Source organism: Zingiber officinale, chromosome 8A (assembly GCF_018446385.1).
Source record: "Zingiber officinale cultivar Zhangliang chromosome 8A, Zo_v1.1, whole genome shotgun sequence".
Taxonomy (NCBI): Eukaryota; Viridiplantae; Streptophyta; class Magnoliopsida; order Zingiberales; family Zingiberaceae; genus Zingiber; species Zingiber officinale.
The window spans coordinates 139,527,695-139,548,345 of record NC_056000.1 but is presented as its reverse complement, the minus strand read 5'-3'; the positions used below and the strand labels follow the sequence as shown (position 1 = coordinate 139,548,345).

The window sequence follows — 20,651 nt, the reverse complement described above, 5'->3', positions numbered from 1 at the left end:
CCAAAATCAATTCCTCCTCTCGGTCCCTATCGTAGCCTCTTATTTATAAAGTGTTATACCCACCTATACCCATCTTCTTACCCAACCTTAGGTGGCCGGCCAAGCAAGCTTGGAGTCCAAGCTTGGGCCGGCCAAGCCAAAGGTTGAGCCAAGTAAAGGTGGCCGGCCCTAGCTTGGAGCCCAAGCTTGGTGTGGTCGGCCATATAAAAATAAAAGAAATTTTATTTAAAATCTTTCCTTATGTGGAAGCCATGATTTTAAAAAAGAGTTTAAAATTTAAATCTTTCCTTTTATAACTTTCTACAAAAGATTAAGAGAAAGATTAGATATCTTTCCTTATTTGTAGTTAAAAGGAAGATTTTAATTTTGGAGAAAACTTTCCTTTTTTATAATCATCCACATGTTTTAAAAGAGATATTTTAATTTATAAAATTTCCTTTTATAACCAACCATGAAGGGAATTTAAAAAAAAAGAGAATTTTTTATTTTAAAAATTTCCGGAAGCAAATAAGGAAGTTTTAATTTTGTGTTCAAAATTTTCCTTATTTGGAGCTCTTGTAGGTGGCCGGCCATAGCATGGGTTAAAAGGAATTTTTAATTAAAATTTCCTTATTAACCAATGGCAAGGAAGATAAAGAAATTTTAATTATAATTAAATTTCCTTATTTGCTATCACCAAGGATATAAAAGAGAGGGTAAGGGTGCCTTCATGAGACACAACTCTCTTCTATTTTTCCTCTCCTCTCTTCCTTGGTGGTGGCCGACCCTTGTCCCTTACTCTTCTCCTTTTCTCTTCTTCCTTGGTGGCCGACGGCATCAACACTAGAGGAGATATTGGTGGCCGATTCTAGCTTGGAGAAGAAGAAGAGAAAGGAGGCTTTGTTCTAGTATCCCTTGGAGCTTGAAGGTTGGTGGCCGAAACTTGCAACGAAGGAGGCTTGGTGGTTCTAATCTCGGTAGATCGTTGCCCACACAACGTCCGAGATAAGAAGATGAATACGATAGAAGATCAAGAGGTTGTTGCTTACAAAGAAAGGTATAACTAGTAATTCAATTCCGCATCATACTAGTTTTTCTTTGTATAGTTTTTGAAATACCAAACACAAGAGGCTAGTGATTCTAGGTTTCGAATTTATGTTTCGATTTGTGTTTCTTTTCTTTTTCGATCTTGTGATTCGATTGTTCTTAGTGGTTAAACCTAGGATTACTATAAGGAGATTAAATATTGAATTTCTTTAAAAGACTTTGTCTAAGCGGTGGTGGATGATCCCATAATCAAGAAGGCCTAGTGCCTCACCATGCAGTCCTGGAAGCCGATTTTAGAAATAAATATTTAATCAACTTTGTAACATGGGTCTGACTTGGATCAATAGTGTTAAGTTCCGCTTGCGATCTAAGTCTAAACCTCTAAGAACAGATAAGTTAAACTTAGAATCAATAGTGTTAAGTTCCGCTTGCGATTCAAGTTTAATTTCTAAAGAACACATGGTAGCTAGGAAAATGTTCAGACCTTGTACAAAATTTTTGTACAGGGGAACTAGCAAGTATTCCGAGTAGCAACCAACACTACTAAGATAGAGGTCCAAATGGGCCAACCTGATTGCTTCCGGTTGGGCTATTAGAGATAAGACAGGTGGTCATTCGGTTCAGACAAGCTAAGACACTCCACTTGTCTCCACTCGACCTACTCAACAAGATGAATAGACATCAAGAATGACCTTCAAAGGTACATCCAACTCCTCTAGTCAGTCTGCCTGACTCCAAGAGGCTCAACTCCCCTGATAACTTGGTTCACATAGTCAGCTTAGCTCTCCGATTACTCCTCAGCTCCCTTGACAACTTGCTCTTCTCAGTCAACCCAGCTCTCCGATTCCTTCAGTCGATCTGCTCAACTCCAAGGGTTCAGTTCTCCAAGAACTCACTTTGCTCAATCAGCTTAGCTCTCCAATTCCTCTAGCAATTCCACCTGACTCCAAGGGCTCAACTCCTTCAATAATCTGCAACACCATGCTTGGTTTTACCGATCTAACAAGCCCACGTCATTCTGCTCATCCATACCAGCTCGACTTAATCCTTCGTTGCTTAAAAGGCAAGGCCCTTGGGCCCAAGTAATTTTATACCTTATGGGGGTGTGCCAACACTAGGGTTAATGTGACACATGGGAGAACATGTGAGGCGTCAGAGCATATGGAGCGGTATGATTATACTAATATAACATATAGACTATGTGACTATAAAATACATGGAAATACGACAATACCAGGGCACCCATGGCCTCTATTCTAGCTCTCTCTTTTTTTCTCCTTCTCAAGATCGGTGAGCATCTTTGACAGCCCATTCCTATTCTTGGTGATAAGTGATTTTGTCAACATCAGGGACAACTCACCAGTGGCTCATCCTCTAGCGATTTCAGGCAAGAACACTTATCAAAGATTTTTTTTTCATCAGCACAATCCATTTGAGTAAAAAGATAATATCACTCATCCCAAATAATCCAATATTATCAGTCTCACAATCCATCATAACCACAATCCATTAATCCAGAGATGAGTGACATTTGATAAAAAAAGTAAGCGGTGACAAAAATATTAATAATAAATGTCTTTGTGACAAGGAGTATAAATGCAACTAAACTCTCACGGATTCAATTGATACATGTATAAATGATTATTTCAATAGATATAAAATATCTTATTGAATATCTGAAGACTAGCTAGACTTGCAAGAATGACAAAGGCCTAAGTTATGCTTAGGCTAAATAATAAATTTAAAACCGATTCAAAATCGAGCAAATCAAATTTTTTAACTAACTAAATAATCAAATTTTTTAATAAAAATTGAAGAAATTGAAATGATTGATTAATTTAATTTTTACTGAATTAATTATTTTTTTAAAATTATATATTTTAATCTAATTTTCTATTAAATTAATTTAAAATTAAAAACTTAAAATTTTTTTGATTTAGTGATTTGAGATCCGATTTATTAGTTATTCAATTAATTGAATTAGAAATTCTAAAACAAAAAATAAATCGAATTAACTAAAATAATTAATATCTAAAAAAAATCAAAATAATCATTAAGCTTTTAAAATTTAAAATTTGATTGATTTAATTAGTTAATTAGATTTAATTAAAAGTTTGCTCTGCTTCTGTTAACACTATTTTAGTTTTCAGGGGATAATGTATTTGACAAATGCATTAGCGTTTGTCACGATTCTCAAAGATCGGATCCTTGGTCAATTTTTTATGGATTAGAGATAATTCATAATATAATTATGGTCGAATCATAATCGTGATTTGATTATAATTAGTGATGATTTCTCTTTGAGTTTATCTTTTCATTTATATTATAGTGTAGGTCAGGATGAGCAATTGGAGGCCGCCCCCCGCTCGACGTCTGATAATCCGATCACTTGTTCATCGTCAGTAGCATCTGACCGTTTAATATGATCCAAACTATAATTTGAATAAAAAGATGAATTTAAAAAGAGATCATAATTAATTAGGACTAAATTATAACTATAATCTGATCATTAATATATTATGGACTATTTTGATGGTAAAAGACGAATATCTTCATCCTAGCATCTCTGCTAATCTATCTCAGGACTAATACAGAGGAGATAAATTACGGATGACTATTAATTTTTATAATAGTAACTAGCATATAAGAAAAATATTTATCTTAATTTTATCAAGATTCAAACTCAAATTTTATGATATCTACATCTCATATGTTAATGACTAATCATATTTTATGAACTATTCTGATCCATAAAACATAGATTAGAGAACCCTTACTCTAATTCTCAATAGCAAAATATTTATTGGGTTACTGACCTCTTCCGTATAGGGGCACTGCATCAAGGACAAAGCATTTCTTAATGGACGGTTGGAGTCAACAGATGACATATCACCTCCACTATTTTAATTATATAATAAACGAATTACCTTAAATAAAATGTGTCAACTGAGAATATCGTATGGGGCAATGCCCACGCTTCCACAGGTTTCCAAATGCTATTTTTCCGAAACGGCTGTAGTGTGCTCAGTTCGACCACCGGCTTTATCCGAACGGGAATACGATGCCTGTCAGGCCGAAAATTTCATCCCACGGGGGCGAATCTCCCACGACTGACGCCCTATCGGAGAAGAAAGCAAAGGTGATCGCTGCTTTTTTTTTTTTTTTTGTGTTTTTTTGCTCTGCCCGAATCCTTACTGCCTCGATCTTTGTTTCCTGTTTCAATCGGCTGTTTTGGTGCGATATGCTGCTTTGTAAATTGTTGGAGTAAACTTTAGGGTTTTCGAGCGGTACAGTCCGTGATCTTAGTACTTTTTCCTTTTACGCTGCGGGTTAAGTTTGTTTGAAACGATAGGGATTTGTTGAGTTGAATTTTTATGTTATATCAGATTTCTGGTCTTTGGATAGCAAAAATCGAGAAACATAATTGCAAGCAGCGATCCCCAAGATTTCTGGTCCTTGAAATTTAGTTCCGATGTTATAGCTAATGAACCGTTGCCAATTGGAAGGTTTTTCATAGTGGCCTATTAAGATGATTCGTATCCTCTAGTTATCGCTGCAAAAAATCCGTCCTAGTGGAAAAGGTTGACATTTTCCTCTGAGTAAATCTTCCATCCTTCACTTATGCTTTCTGCCATACAAAAAATGCAGATTAAGTATGTATGTTTCACTTTCAAAATTGTCTTTGTCAGAAAGATTCAGGTCCTAAACTTGATTTCGAGAGGGAAAATTACTTTTTCATATGCTGCAGGTCCAATTCACTTACATGACACCATTTGCAAGCTCCCTTACCTTTGAAATCTTGAACGAGCTATTGGCATTCAAACCCTTGAATCCCCTTAGCTATATAGCAGATTGGGAATCTGATAAACATTTCCTTGAGAGTAGCTTGCTGGCTGGAGGTTGGAGCAAGCAAATCTAGAAATCATTCTGCAAAACAAGTTTATCCAACAAGGCTCTTTCTTGAAATTCGTACTTGTTTTTCATGGTGTTCTCATTCAATATGGGCTGTGAGAATCATGCTTCTTCAAGGAGAATAACAATGAGAACTTACATAGAACTCTACTTGGCAGTGACAAAGGGCTAACTGCTGGATACATTTTGAAATTTAGGAGTTTAAATACTGTGGCTATATTGATATCTTTTGTCACGAAGGACTATAGTTTTTATTATTAACTTAGATATTGGTATCTAAGTTTCCTGCTCATAGCTAAGTTTATGGTGCCATTTTTAAAAGATAATTGTACCTCCAATTGAAGTTCCATTTTGGTTGCTAGTAGAACTGGTGTTGCAAGCACATCGCTGAATTTTTAGTTTCAGTTGAAAAATAACTGTCTTCAGTTTAGAAGCCTGGATTTTTCGAAGCATGGTTAAACCTTGTTTTGTAAGGCTACTACACTCTTAGTGCTTGAGAAATGTAATAAACCAAACTAGAGTCATTCAATTTTTTTCTTAAAATATACTTTCAATCTATCTCCCTTGTCTAAATGCTCGTTGACATCTAATTAGTGCCATACATGATCTTGTGTCATATTTATTGTTTTAAGAGAGCTAAGAAAATATCCTGTTTTATCTGATAAAGTGCATCCTTTATTGTTTCAAGTCAATCGTCTGAGTACTCATCAATTAAACAGGCATTTTTTTGTTTAATTTCCAAGATGGCATCTCTTTTGTCTCTGGCAATAATTTACAAGCCTTCCTCTGGTTACACCCTCATCTTAGTAAATATTTATCATTTTCCTTCCATGAGATTTTTTTTGATAATCACTTCCCTTGTTGTTAGGTTGCAAATTCAAAGGGATTCTTGTCAACTTTAGCAACAAAGGTATATGCATCATCATCAGAGTTATTTTTCTGTTAATATTTCCATAACCTACTGGTCACCTACATATATTGCATTCTCATGTACGCTACTATTGCCAAATTATGGTCAAACTCTCCTTCAACATTTATCTAAAGAACGGAATACGCAAGTGTAATAGAATTGATTTTCTGTACTGTTTGTTGCAATACTATTAGTATTTATTAGCTCAAAAGGTGAAATGCTTTCATGTGTTCTGCTTTTTCAGGTCTTCAGATACTTCTGCAGCAATACCAATACTGACTGATGGCAAACCTTTAGATCCAACATGTCTGCAAAGAATTATTGTTCTAAAATTGAGAGGTAATTAACTTCTAGTCTTTGTTTGTTGATTAGTTGCTGAATGTAGCTTAGACTATATGAGAGTTATCGAACTTAGGAACAACACAAGTTTCTAAAGAATTAGGCATTATTGGTTGTAGCAAATCTGGCCATTTGTTCAACAACACAAGTTTCTAAAGAATTAGGCATTATTGGTTGTAGCAAATCTGGCCATTTGTTCAACTCGTGTTAAGAATTCCAATACGTGCAGTCTTCTTACATGATGTTCAATTAGTATATATCGTAGCAATTCAATCATGTGATTAGACAAATTCAGCTTTCATTGTATTGCATACTTGCTATAGTTCTATTGATTTGTCTTCATAGCCTCCTTCTCATTATTGCATGACAATTTATCTGTAATATGTTTAGTTTAATTGGTTGTTGGTTGTTTCTTTGAATCAAGTCCAACTTTTTTGAGCCTCAATTAGATTAACTCCAATACAAATTTGGTCGATTTAACTTTTACTTCAGTCAAAGTAACTATGTGTTGTAATCTAATTGGCACGAGTAGAGTGGTTGGGTCAGATAAACCATGCAGCCTCCGTGGAGGCCGCAAGGCCATCACGATGGTTGCGAGGCCATCACATGATCTCTGTGGCGGTCATGAGGCCATTGCGAGGCCTCAGCGGTGGTTGCGAGGCCTTTGTGAGGCCTCCGCGAGGCGTGTGCGATGCCTCTGCAGCCGCGATACCTCTAGCATGCTAGTGCCGATTTCGGTTGGCAGGCCGAATGATATATTTTGCCCGTACCGGGCGACATGACACGATATTTTAAACACTAGTCATAGGATCAATATGGTGGCTAGAGGGGAATATAGTCAAAATCTAAAATCAATAGCTTGAGATCTAAAATCAAGGGTAGACTAATGTTGCTGATGGGTGATAAATCCGCAAGTGCATGGAAATATCATCAAGTAATAAAAGATCGAATCAACAGGACTATGAATCAAGTACTAGTCGGAATAGCAAAATAGGTTATCTCATGGGTTGTGTGGTCACAAGAAAGTTTAAGAGAATGAGAGTTAAGAGAGTTGAGAAAATTGAGAGAGGTTTGAGGGAAAGGCAGAGAAGAGAGCTGAGTCAATGAAGTGAGTGAAGGGGAAAGTGATTCTAGGATTTCGGTTTTGCCCAAATGATTGTGAACATCTAATCTATGTTTGGTTTCCTATCCTCAATGGCTATCTATGTAGGTAAATTATCCTATAGTATCCGATGTAGACTTTTGGAACTACACAGCGTATCAACCCTAATCATTGTCTACTTTCGGACGGATCACAACTAGTGATTGAAACCTAGGGGGACTTTGTCATAAGATCCCTCGACCTCTAATTATCCACTTTTCCTATTGCGAGACAACGAATTAGGTTTGATCCATTAAACTCTATGACGGCCTAGGGTTCCTCGTGGCATATCGAGTTGCACTTTCGTATCCAACTCTCCGTGTCTCGATTTTCTACGGGTCAGACGGTCGGGTTCTCCTTTCGGTTCATTCCAAACCCTCGTGGGATACGAATCTCGTGCTTTTAGCATCGAGATCATGTTAATACAGTAGATCCGGTTCACAGACATACATTTCATCAAACAAGAAACATGCAAACATATAAATTAAATAAAAATATGTTCTCATATCAAAAGGGCTACTCCCTACATCCTAGAATCAAGAAACCTACTCCATAACAAAGGAATTGCAATCCAAAGACACTAAGAGAAGTATTCATACAATTCAAAATAGAGAATAGCGATAGAGAAATGCTTAGGGAGAAGATTCCCGGTGTCTTCGGAGTGGTTCCTTGCGCCAGAGGTGGAAGGATCGCTGGAGTGGATGAAGATGATTGCTCTAGGGTTTTCCCTAGAAGGGAAAACCCTCTCCCCAGGAGGAGGACAAAATCCTCTGGTTTAGGATGCCCAAACAAGGGTTTGCTTGACCCTTTTATACCTCCCTCAAACTGTCTAGATCTGTAGGTTTATATGGCTCCACCAAAGCGGATTTTGCGATCCTTAGACCCGGTTTTCTCGGGTTTGACCCTGAATCAAAATTGTAGATCTTGAAATTATCTACATTTCCATAGGTGGTTCGACTTGTAACTCCAATCGAGCCAAAAGTTATAGACGCTTTACTTTTGGTCTGCAGTGTAGGCTTAAACAAATACAATCCGTGTTCACCAGCATGGGCACCCGTGTTTGGCTCTAAAAATGGGCTATTTTGGCCACGCTCGTGCGTAGAATCATGGGTACCTGTGGTGGGTTATGTTGGGGGTGTTTTGGTATTGTTTTGCGCCCGATTTCTTCTGTATGAACATGTTTGTGTCAAGGGACATTGCCGAAGCGTGTTCCTTGTTCATTTTAATGGTCTTTTGAATCCTTTTCTTCGCAGACGCTTCGTGTGTTCAGCTCGATAATGAGGCTTGATGTTCAATGCTCCATGTTAGCTTCAGACTCACGTCCTATCAATGAAAACAAGGAAAGAGTAGTTTTTCGAACTAAAAGAACTAAATGAAGCACATAGAGATGAAAACATGAAATATATACATATAGAATGAGACAAGATGTGTGTCAAATCATGATAAAAGCCTATATGAAATACGTTCATCAAAATCCCCAGGCTTAAACCTTTGTTTGTTCTCAAGCAAATATCAATATCAAGAATGCATGTGAATTCATATCTCACAAACTTCAATAAATTCATCTAATTTTATCAAGTAGTATCATCTTTTAGCTAAGGCATACAATTAGTTTCACCAAACCTAACGAGTTAGTTTAAATGCACAGTGCATAATTTGTTCCTAAGGTTTCAAGTTCCTCCCTAAGTCAAGTTGTCATCCATTTTGTTCCTATAGTTTCCAACATTGGATTCTTACTTGCCATATGCGAGCTTCATCCCCTCTTCCCAGCCTCAAAGGTATGTTCGGTGTTGAGAGATGGATAAATGTTTCTCCAGTAACCTAACTCAATCTCAAAGGGGTATATCATCCTTTCGACCCATGACAATTGTTTTCTATCCCATTATTGCTATTTTTTTCTTTTCTATTTTTTTTATATTTTCTTTTTTTTTCCTCTCACTTAGGATTTTGATTTTTTCAAATGGGCTATCATAAATCGAGTATAATACAGTAACTAAAATATTGGAAAAAGGTCACCTATGATCACCATGGTACAAGTTTAACAAAATGAGTCATGACTATGTTGTACTAAATCAACCTTTCGGACACAAATAAAAAATGAAGTGTAATAGTCAAACTATCAAGTAGGCATATGGTGAAATATAAATTAACTCAACATCACTTCTATAAAATTTTATTATTAGATATGAAAACATGAATCACTAAAAACGAGAGAATCCATCCATGTGATAGCACTAATACTAAATACATCAAAATATTACTTAATGGACAAAACATGCATGGGTGCTTCTATTCGAATCCAAAATATCAACAAGAACTAAACATGACAAAATTAACCAACAATAGAACATATATACATCCCAAACTTAAATTTTTCAATATCTCAAAGATAATCATAACTCTAATTTGGAAGAAGTTTAGAGTAAGGGGAGTTAACAAGTGATGTAGACCAAATGTTTGAGTCATTCATATGCTGAAGACACCTCCTATCCAGTATTCACTTCTTCCTCAACTTTGAATCAAGGTTCTAAAATTTGCTAGGCGCTAGACCAGTACCTAGTGCTCAGGCCGTTTAGGCGTGGACTAGGCACCGCTAGGCGGATTCCATGGTATCAACATAAATTACATAATAAATCACATACTATAACTCCAACATAATAACATCAAATTTAAAATAAGTTTAAAATTACATAACTAATAAAATATCACAAATTTATTCTACTTCTCCATAATTTTTAACAACTTATTCTTCATCGGACACAAATTCAATATCATCGTTGTGATCCTCTTCTTCTTCGGATGCAAAATCATTCTCGTGAAGTTCTCTCACTCTAGAGCTTCTTCGTATGATGAAATGACGTTTCCAAAGGATGAGGCTTTGACCAACCTTTAATTCAATCGCTTCCAAGTCGCTCAGGTAATAAAAGATCAGACAATAAATTTTTCTTCAAATCGATTTCTCTAGCCTTTTAGCTCTTTGGTTTCTCATAAATGTGGCCTCCTTCATTTGCTCTGATTTCTCCAACTTTGGTTACTCAGTGCGATAAGATGAAGTTTGGTGCCAACTGCTAGGGCAAGCCAACAAATCCACTTTCTTGTTAGACCAAAGTTTATGACTTATAAAACTTAAGCCCAATAAAAAAATGTTACATTTCTATTTTTTTAATTGAGTTTTAAATTTAAAAGCCCAAACTAAAAAAAAATCATGAAAACCTTGCACTATTTTCACCGTGCCTAGACAATTCCACTGATTAATCAGCGCCTAGGGCCATCTAATCCTGCCTAGGCGCAAGGCCGCCTAGGCTGGCCGACTAGTATGTTTTCGGTGCGGTTGGCTGACGCCTAGCGCCTAGGTGGCACTTAGGTGGCCGCTTAGGCTAATTTTTAGAACACTGCTTTGAATCCTAAAAAAAAATTAGATAAGAAAAACCAAGTAGGCGGTTATGGTTAGGAAAAAGGAAAGAAGGGAGATGAAAGGAGGCATAGCCCATATTTGCTCTTGGCGAAATTTGGCACGAAAGAGATCGTTTTTTTTTTTTGGTGTCCGACACATCCCATGCCGACGGGCATGACCCTTGTCGGGCATGACCCTTTGGAAATTGGGCATGACCTATGCCCAATGTTACGAGCGACCATATTATCTTCTGGAAATTGGGCACGACCCATGCCCAATGGCACGAGCGCCTATGTCAACTTCTGGAAATTGGGCACGACCTGTGCCCAATGACATGGGTGCTTGTGTTAGCTTCTGGAAATTCTCCTTGGCCCTTTCAAGGAAAATTAACATGAGCCGCTCTTCAAAATCATGCTCCTTGCTTGAAATTAAGTAAAATAAAAAGTTAAAACTACGAAACGAGAGAAAAACATAAACAAAAAAAAAGAAAGAAACGTGGGTTGCCTCCTAAGAAGTATTTGTTTACAGTCATTAGCTTGACCCCTTATTAGGTTCATCTAAATCTCACTCTTGTCAGGGTAAGATATCTCCAAACTTTCTTGCTAAGGGTTCTTAGCTTTTTGTCAAATATGTTCTCCTTCAATAGCCCATCATGAGGTCCATGTGGTTGCTATGAAAAATCTGTCCTACCACAAACATGCTTGAAAAAGAATTGGTTAGTAATTTTAGATATATTAAATAAAATCTTACTATCACCAACCACTAAAGAGAGTAAATTATCGAACATGATTTTCGATGTGGGTAAGGTAGAGTAGGCTCTAGCTCCGATGGTGATGCCACTAAAAGAGGTTATTCTTGGGGCTTCGCCTCAACTAGGCAAGTCCCTACATTTTCATCATCACAAAATTTGAATCTTGCAACATCTATAGTGTCTAGGGGTTGTGTGGGTAAAAGAAGTAATTCTTGGTGCATTGCTTCCACAGCACACGTCCCTACATTTTGATGGGTGATAAATCTGCAAGTGCACGGAAATATCGTCAAGTAATAAAAGATCGAATCTACAAGGACTGTGAATCAAGTACTAATCGGAATAGCAAAATTGGTTATTCAGAGAATCATGGGTTGTGTGTGTCACAAGAAAGCTTAAGAGAATGAGAGTTAAGAAAGTTGAGAGAGGTTTGGGAGAGAAGCAGAGAAGAGAGTGAGTCAGGGAAGTGAGTGAAGGGGAAAGTGATTCTAGAACTTCGGTTTCACCCAACTGATTGTAAACACCTAATCTATGTTTGATTTCTTATCCTCAATGGGTATCTATGTAGGTAAACTAATCTATGGTATCCGATATGGACTTTTGGAACTACACCGGCGTATCAATCCTAATCATTATCTACTTTCGGACGGAGTGCAACTAGTGATTGAAACCTAGGGGGATTTTGTCATAAGATCGCTCGACCTCTAATTATCCACTTTTCCTACCACATGACAACGAATTAGGTTTGATCCATTAAACTCAATGACGGCCTAGGGTTCCTCGCGGCATATCGGGTTGCACTTTTGTATCCGACTTTTCGCATCTCAATTTTCTATTGGTCGGCGGGTTGGGTTCTCCTTTCGGTTCATTCCAACCCCTCGTGGGATACGAATTTCATGCTTTTGGTATCAAGATCGTGTTAATACGGTAGATTCGAACCACAAATACACATTTCCTCAAACAAGAAACATGCAAACATATAGATTAAACGAAAGTATGTTCTCATATCAAAAGGGCTAACTATTTGCATCCTAGAATCAAGAGAACTACTCTTAAACAAAGGAATTACAATCCAAAGGCACTAAGAGAAGCATTCATACAGTTCAAAATAAAGACTAGAGATAGAGAAATGCTTAGGGAGAAGATTCTCGGTGTCTTCGGAGTGGTTCCTTGCACCAGAGGTGGAAGGATCGTTGGAGTGGATGAAGATAATTACTCTAAGGTTTCCCCTAGAGGGGAAAACCCTCTCCCCATGAGGAGGAATGGTCTAGGATGCCCAACAAGAGTTTGCTTGACCCTTTTATACTTCCACCAAGTTGTCCAAATCTGCAGGTTTATATACTCCACCAAAATGGATTTTGCGACCCTTAGACCCTGTTTTTTTCGAGTTGGGCCCTGAATCAAAGTTGTGGATTTTGAAATTATCTGCATTTCCATAGGTGGTTCAACCCGTAACTCCACTCGAGCCGAAAGTTATGGACGTTTTGGTCCGCAGTGCAAGCCGAACCGAACACGACCCATGCTCACCAGCATGGACACCCGTGTTCGACTCTGGCAATGGGATATTTTGGACATGCTTGTGCTCAGAAACACGGGCTTTTTTTGAAATAATAAAAATTCGATTTTAAAATACAAGATGACAAATAAATTTACCACGAGGTCTCAAAAGCTAACATTTTGAATTTGAAGTGGTTTCAAGTGAGGATCATTTTGCTAGTAAGGTGCTTGATCTAGGCGCACCAACAATGTCAATTAGGTAGACGAAGTTGGCAAGATCCTTGCTCCAAGGCATCTCTTGTGTGAGAACACCTCTTGATCATACTCATATTTGTCTAAGCCGCTTGAACACAAGATGGCGAGGGTACTAACAAAGAGGCAATGGACGAGGTGGAGATCAATGATTCACTTCTTCTAGAAGTGAGCATAGTAGCGGAGATTGGAGGAGAAGAAGGGAAGGCATTAGGATTCAAGGGTTTTGGGGGATTGGATTTGGAGATGGGAAAGAGTGGACAGTGTTGTCATTTTTGTGGCAAGGAGCTCTAGCATTAGTAGCATCGTGAATAGCACTTAAGTCGGGTTTTTTTTTCACACTCAAAAATACTAAAATTCATTAAATATTCATTGAATTACTTGATTATAAGTAGTTTCTCGAAGAAAAATAAAGAGCAACTCAGTACATGAAGCTTTCGTCAATACGGAATCCTACGCAATCTTACCCAACATTGTGAAAGGTTGTTTCTGTGATTCGAACATGTGTTATAAAGCATCAACTTTACCGTTACGTCAAGGTTCTCCTTCAATAAGGGTAAAAATCCAAACAATGTCCATTTTAAAAGAATATGAATTTTTCATCTTCTATCTCTTAACTCTTGAAAAAAAGATTAATTTAATTTATTTCATAAAATTTAATATTCTATAATTATTTTAAAATGTGACATGAAATTTTCCCAATTAAGTATCATAACTTGTAATCGAAAAATATATTATATTGAAGTACTAATTCACTGAACTCCTAATTCAGACTTGAGATACACTATCTAATTATGGTCTGAGGTGACTAAATATAAACTAGTGTTGTAAATGGCAGTGGTCAGTGACTTGCTTACGGCCTCGGCGGTGCTTAGGCAGTGCCTAGGCGATTGAATTTTTTTTACTATTTTTATACATAATTAAATAATATATTAACTAAAGAATAAAAAATTAAATAAAGAATCAAAATTTTAAAAAATACTATACATATATTAACTAAAAATAAAAAAGTTAATTCTAAATATATTTTTTAAAAATAAATAATATATATATATATATAAAATTAATAGGTTAATTTTATTGAGCTTTAATTAAGGCTATTTAAATTATCCCAATCATGATTAAATTATTAAGCAAGTGTTTTGATTAAATCCTAAGTTTAAAAAAAAACTATTCTATTCGGCGATCAACTTCGGCGTCGGACGCGTCGCCTGAGCCTGATGACGATAATTTTCAAGATAAATGACTTGCTAATTCATTCTGAAATTCTTATCGAAGATATGATGGAAGATGTTTGTGAAACATTTTTCACAAATGATAAAAGCAACATCAACCAAAGAAACCAATTGCATTTCAATATGATCATATCAACAAGAAAAATAGCAATGAATGTCCACGTACAGATAAAAATGACTAAATGACAAGATGCTCAAGGTGTAAATGTAAATGACAAGATGCTCAAGGTGTAAATGCAACTAAAAAGATATGGTGCAAAAATTGTTTGAAAAAGTGAGCTAGAGAGAGTAAGGAAGAGAGTGTTCTGCAAGGAGGTCATGCCAATGCTGAGCATACCTCTCTTGATGTGAGACCATCAAAGTTCGTTGAGAATGATGGAAAATTAGAGGTTGGAATGAGAATGATGGAAGTATAGGTGTTGGAATGAAATTTACTGTCTTTGCCTAAACTATTCTCTAAGCACACCATTTTAATTATATAATTATTGGATTGCCCCACCATGTAAAGTAAAATAAGAGTATTTGGGGATCAAAAAGATTCTAGAAGAAAACAATATTACGTGTTTTTTAATTCCATTAATTTCTTTATGTCTAGGCCCTAGGAGAAGACATGTTGACTCTTAGTGATCGACACTTCGACAACTGTCATGTTGAATCAGAGTTCCAATTTGGGCAAACCAAACTCGGATGCGACTCAAATTGACGTGAGGTCTTCTATCGGGAGCTTATTTGACCGGAGCTAGGTTTGACCTAACCCGAGCTAAGTTTGACCTGACCCCAGTTTGGTTTGACCTGACCCGAGCTCAATTTGACCTCACTCGAGCTTTGTTGATCATGTTGTCTAGCTCCATTTGACTTTTAACTTGACCATGCCGCGTGGTGACGACTATCTCCGCCACATCAGTTTTCTTGTCAATATTTCTTAGTTTTGTTTCTTGTATCTCATCTATGAAATACCTATCCTTGAAGGTTTATCGGGATGAATTTTGTGTATCCCTACTCTAATTTCTTATTTCTGCTGTGCTAACATCTTTTGTTTTCAATCTTATTGACTGCATTTGCCTAATCTTTCTTTAATATTTCATCCTGTATGTTCTTATTTCCGTGTTGTTGTTCTATTTACTGCAGATTCACACTGCTGCAAACATATTGGACAAAAACAATTTAGTCAAGTACCGACAGGAAGAGTGGGTATTTCCAGGTCTCAGACCTGGAAAGAATTGCAAGTTATTATTATATAACTCCACATATAATGAGTATTTAAAGCCATCAATGGGTGATATAGAGCTTTTCCGAAGTTGTAAAGCAATTGTTTCTTGGTGGAAGAATTCAATGAGCTGGGGTCAGTCATTGCCAGCACACTTGGTGGTAGTGATGGGTACTCAATTTTACAATGGAGGAGAGAATGCTCATACTGACTATCCGATCACTGATCTGCTGCAGATGATGGTCATGCCAGCAGAACTATGGAAGATAATTCTGGTATATGCGTCATCTTATGCGATTCTCTTAGGAAAGAATATATTATAAAAAGTTCCTTTTTGAGGCCATCCCAGTAGAGAGCCATTTGCATCATTTCTTGCATGATCATATGAATGTTGAAGTAGTAGTTGGGGTTGTAGAGAATAAACAAGATGCTGTTGATTATCTTACCTGGACCTTCATGTACAGGAGGTTCACTAAGAATCCGAACTACTATAATCTGCAGGGTGTCAGTCATAGGCATCTCTCTGATCACCTTTCTGAACTCGTAGAGAATGTTCTGAGTGACTTAGAAGCAAGCAGATGTGTTGCAATCGAGGAGGATATGTACCTTAAACCCCTGAATCTTGGTTTAGTTGCTTCATATTATTACATCAGTTACACCACTATTGAACGATTCAGTTCCTCCATAACTTCCAAAACTAAGATGAAAGGTCTCCTGGATATTTTGGCATCAGCTACAGAGTATGCACAGCTTGCCATTAGACCTGGTGAGGAAGAACTGATTAGAAAGTCGATCAACCATAAGAGGTTTTCCTTTGAGAACCCTAGATGCACTGATCCTCATGTTAAAGCAAATGCTCACTGCAAGCTCACTTCTCACGTCACACAGTGCTAGGGAACCTTGCAACAGACAAACAAGAAGTTTCCCTTTCTGCTCATAGATTGCTTCAAGATATGGTTGATGTTATATTAAGCAATGGATGGCTAAGCCTTGCCCTTTCTGCAATGGAGTTGAGTCAAATGGTCACCCAGGGCATGTGGGATCGGGATTCCACGCATTTACAAATTCCACATTTCACTAAGGAGTTGGTTAAGAGATGCCAAGAAAACCTAGGGAGGAGTATTGTGTCTGTTGTTGATCTGTTAGAAATGGAAGATGATCAAAGGCACGAATTGCTGCAAATGTCAGATTCCCAGTTGCTTGATATTGCTCGATTCTGCAACCCTTATCCTAATATTGACATGGTATATTAAGTACTGGAGGCTGAAGATATTAGGCCTGGGGGAAATGTGACAATGCAGGTTATGCTGGAATGTGACCATGAAGGACGAGCTGATATTGGACCTATTGACGCTTCAAGGAATCCCAAGCCAAAAGAGTAGGCATTGCAGAGGAAGATAAAAGTCAAGCTCGTCTTCACTGCTCCTTCGGAGGTTGGGGTGAAGAACTTTACCATCTACTTCATGTTTGATTCCTATCTGGGCTGGGATCAGGAATACAAGTTTGCAATTAATGTCAAAGAAGCTGGAGATGGAAATGCTAGTTCCTGAGGCGCTTGTGAAACTCTGATGAAGCTGCATTTACAATTTTAGGGAGCCCTATTTGAATCTATGGAGCTCCTCTTCATATGTAAGAAGATGGTGGCTACATCCCTATATAGCAGGTAAACTCGCATCTTGAATGAAGTAGAGGTAGCATTGATCCTGAAGCAGGTATTTGAGACTTTTACGGAGACCTATTTGAATCTATGGAGATCCTCTTCATACGTAAGAAGATGGCGGCTACATCCCTTATAACAGGTAAACTCGCATCTTGAATGAAGTAGAGGTGACATTGATCCTGAAGCAGGTATTTGAGACTTGAAATTTGATGCTTGATCTTCCAAATTGCAGTATTTAGGCCTTCCAAGTTCTAGTGTTTCTGTTTGGAACTTTAAGATGGAGTTATATATATTTTAATTTTTGAAAAGTATTTGTTTTTTAATTTTAGTTTTGCCAAGCTGTAGTAAATAGATTCTGCAGGAACCCAAATGTCTTCAAAACTATAGTATTTAAATCTGTCACACTTTAGTATAAATGTTTTGGAATTTTAAAACCTTAGTATCTGACCTTTCTAACCCCTAGTAATGCATCTGCTCACACTAATTATGTCAGAATCTGATTTAGGTTATAGCTTGGCATTTGAGATGACTAGGCCCTTCTAATTGTATCATGAAGCTAATTCTCTTTAGGATTTTTTCATACGGACTTTTTTAGCACCCATCAATGTACAAACTTTAGGAGTATCTATTCCTATTGATCCTTATATCAGTTTATAGATCGTCACTATGAGATCCTATTATGGAGAATCCCATTGAGAACCAAGAAACAATACCTCACCAACATAAAGGACTAAGCAATTGTTTAGTGCTCTATTTATCTTTGTTGTTCTTAAATTGGACCATTGAATCTTGCAATGCCATGAAGGGATAATTAGTGCCAATTCTCCCAACTTATTGATCGGATAACTAAAAGAGTTAATTATATTGATTAGTAGAAGATTGCTTTGAGGCGTTAAATATTAATTTGTCCATATTACTTTAGAGAGATCCATTGTAAAATTAAAGGTTAATTTGTGCAAACGGATGAAGCGAATAAAAAAAAAAATCAATCAATGGTTACTTAAAATTTTAATTGAGTAAATTAGAGAAATTATGTAGATATGTTCCTAATTAATTCTCCATATAATTTAATATAATGGATGAGATTGGATCTCATCACTAATAAGTAGATTGGATCTTAATGGATTAGCTCTAATTGACATCATCATGATCTTGATGCATGGATGAAATGCTTCCGTCCCCTCGGATGGGTTTAGTGGCTAGCGCATGAGGTGTTGCCATAATGAGGTCTGGAGTTTGAATTTCGGCAAAGCCGAGGTAAATACCTCCCTTATGTGCTAGTCACTATTCCAAAGGCTAATAGCCGCCCGTGATTTACCGCTTCCGTGTTGGTCCTGGGATGGGTTGGTGGGGGTGCTAGGGCGAGCGTATTCGCCTTTTGCCACAATGGATGAAATGCTTCCAATGCTCTCGAGGCGGTGCGGTGGTTAAGGTATGGGATGTTGTCACATGGATGGAATGCTACCATGGATGCTAATTGGGGTGACTCAAAAGTGACTAAGCTATATAAGCTTTCACTAATCACTATGATCCATATCTTTAAATGAAGGAATTCTTGACATATCTCTAATCCCTCTTAACTCCTCTCTAATGGTGGCCTAAATTTGTAGGCTACTCAAGGTATTGGGCTGGACAAAGTAGAGGGTGGGATTACTGCATATATGGATATGAGTAAGTTTTGTTCCATTTCATTGGTTTAAATGTATGCAAAGATCAAAGGCTGACAAAAATAAAATTACATACTGTTGCTTGTGCCCATTTGCTTTCTCTTATGTATCAATCCTAACATGATTGATTTACCAACACTGATCAACCAACTTGCCTTGATCAATCTATTCAACCCACGTAGACTAACCTAGCTATCTTATATCGATTCCAACATGATCTGACTTGCTTGGATTGATTGACTCACACTAGTCGACCAACTTGCCTTGATCAATCGACCCAACCCCCCTGGACTAACCTAGCTATCTTAGACTGTTACAGCCTAATAGATCAATTGGCTTGTTTGGTCTGGCGCAACTGAATCGATTGCCCTACTTTACCCACAAGGATCAACTAGGTCATTTAGCCTACCATCCAACTCAACCAACTCACCTAGATCATCAAACATGATTTTCTATAAAACTTAGCTAACTCTGCGAAGACTGACATGAATTTTTCTATGAAGTATCGTAACCTGGTGAGTTTTAAATTGAAAAATATATTTATATGGGTTTTAATGGTCTAAATAAAAAAATTATATAGATAGTAAAATTTTTGTTTTTGGACTGGGTTAGAGCCCATGACAATCTTATTTAAGATTCGTCTCTGCGAATAATGATAATGAATCATTATAACATATTGGGAATTGGAAATTCTTATGGATGATATGTTTTCTTCATCAACCCTGGGAACACTTGTCCAAATGATTAAAATTAGGATTGACTCGTAATATGGAACCTACGGTTGCTAAATTTATGCCACGTTATATTTTATATGTGCTCTGAGAACTTTGAATACTTGTGTGAATAGCATGTCTTCTCGGACGGACAATTAATTAGTCCACGATGATCTTATTATTATAAAATCTAGGGATTAAATCTTGACTAGTAATTGAATGTCTATCCTTTGTTTTGATTAGTAGTCATTTATAATTTATCTCTTTTACGTTGACTTGAGGATAGATTAATGAAGGTATTATGAGCAAGTGAATCGTCTTTCGTCATCCTAAATAGCACCATTATCAAGTTATCATGTAATTTAAAATCAATAGACATATTTTATTTATTTAATGTATGCCTGCCAAATGTTGACTTTGGCGAATAGATGAAGGTAGTTTGACAATTTCCTTTGCTTCGTTATCACAAAGTCAAATGCTTGAATCAGCATATTGAATATTGAATGACTTAAGAACACTCTCAAATTTTGTGAGGCTTAAATAATTTTTTTATCAATTTACTTCAATTAATTTTAAGAATGATTAATTTGACTTTATATATCGGTAATTAGGTTAAATCAGAAAAAACTTATAATGGAGGGTCTATTAGTTCAGTATTTTTAAGTATTTTTAACTTAATTGTTTATTAAAAAAAATTATCTATTAATTTTTAAAGTTAAAGATTTAATCCTTAAATATATAATATATGAAAATTAATTTTTTAAAGTTAAGATTTAATCTTTAAATATATAATATATGAAAATTAATCAAAAAAATGGTCCTAGTTATTGTCCGAGACCGGAGGCTTGAATAATTAAATCATAATTAGCTCACCCACTTACATGTAGACAATCACAATATTATTACGTGTTCAAAAATAAAAAAATTATAGTTGAATGAGAATGATATTA

At 36.6% G+C, this 20,651-nt stretch overlaps 1 pseudogene; it reads left to right on the top strand.

The window, feature by feature from the left end:
* Positions 1-3,971: 3,971 nt before the first annotated feature.
* On the top strand, positions 3,972-17,760 carry LOC122010420 (annotated as a pseudogene).
* Positions 17,761-20,651: the final 2,891 nt, after the last annotated feature.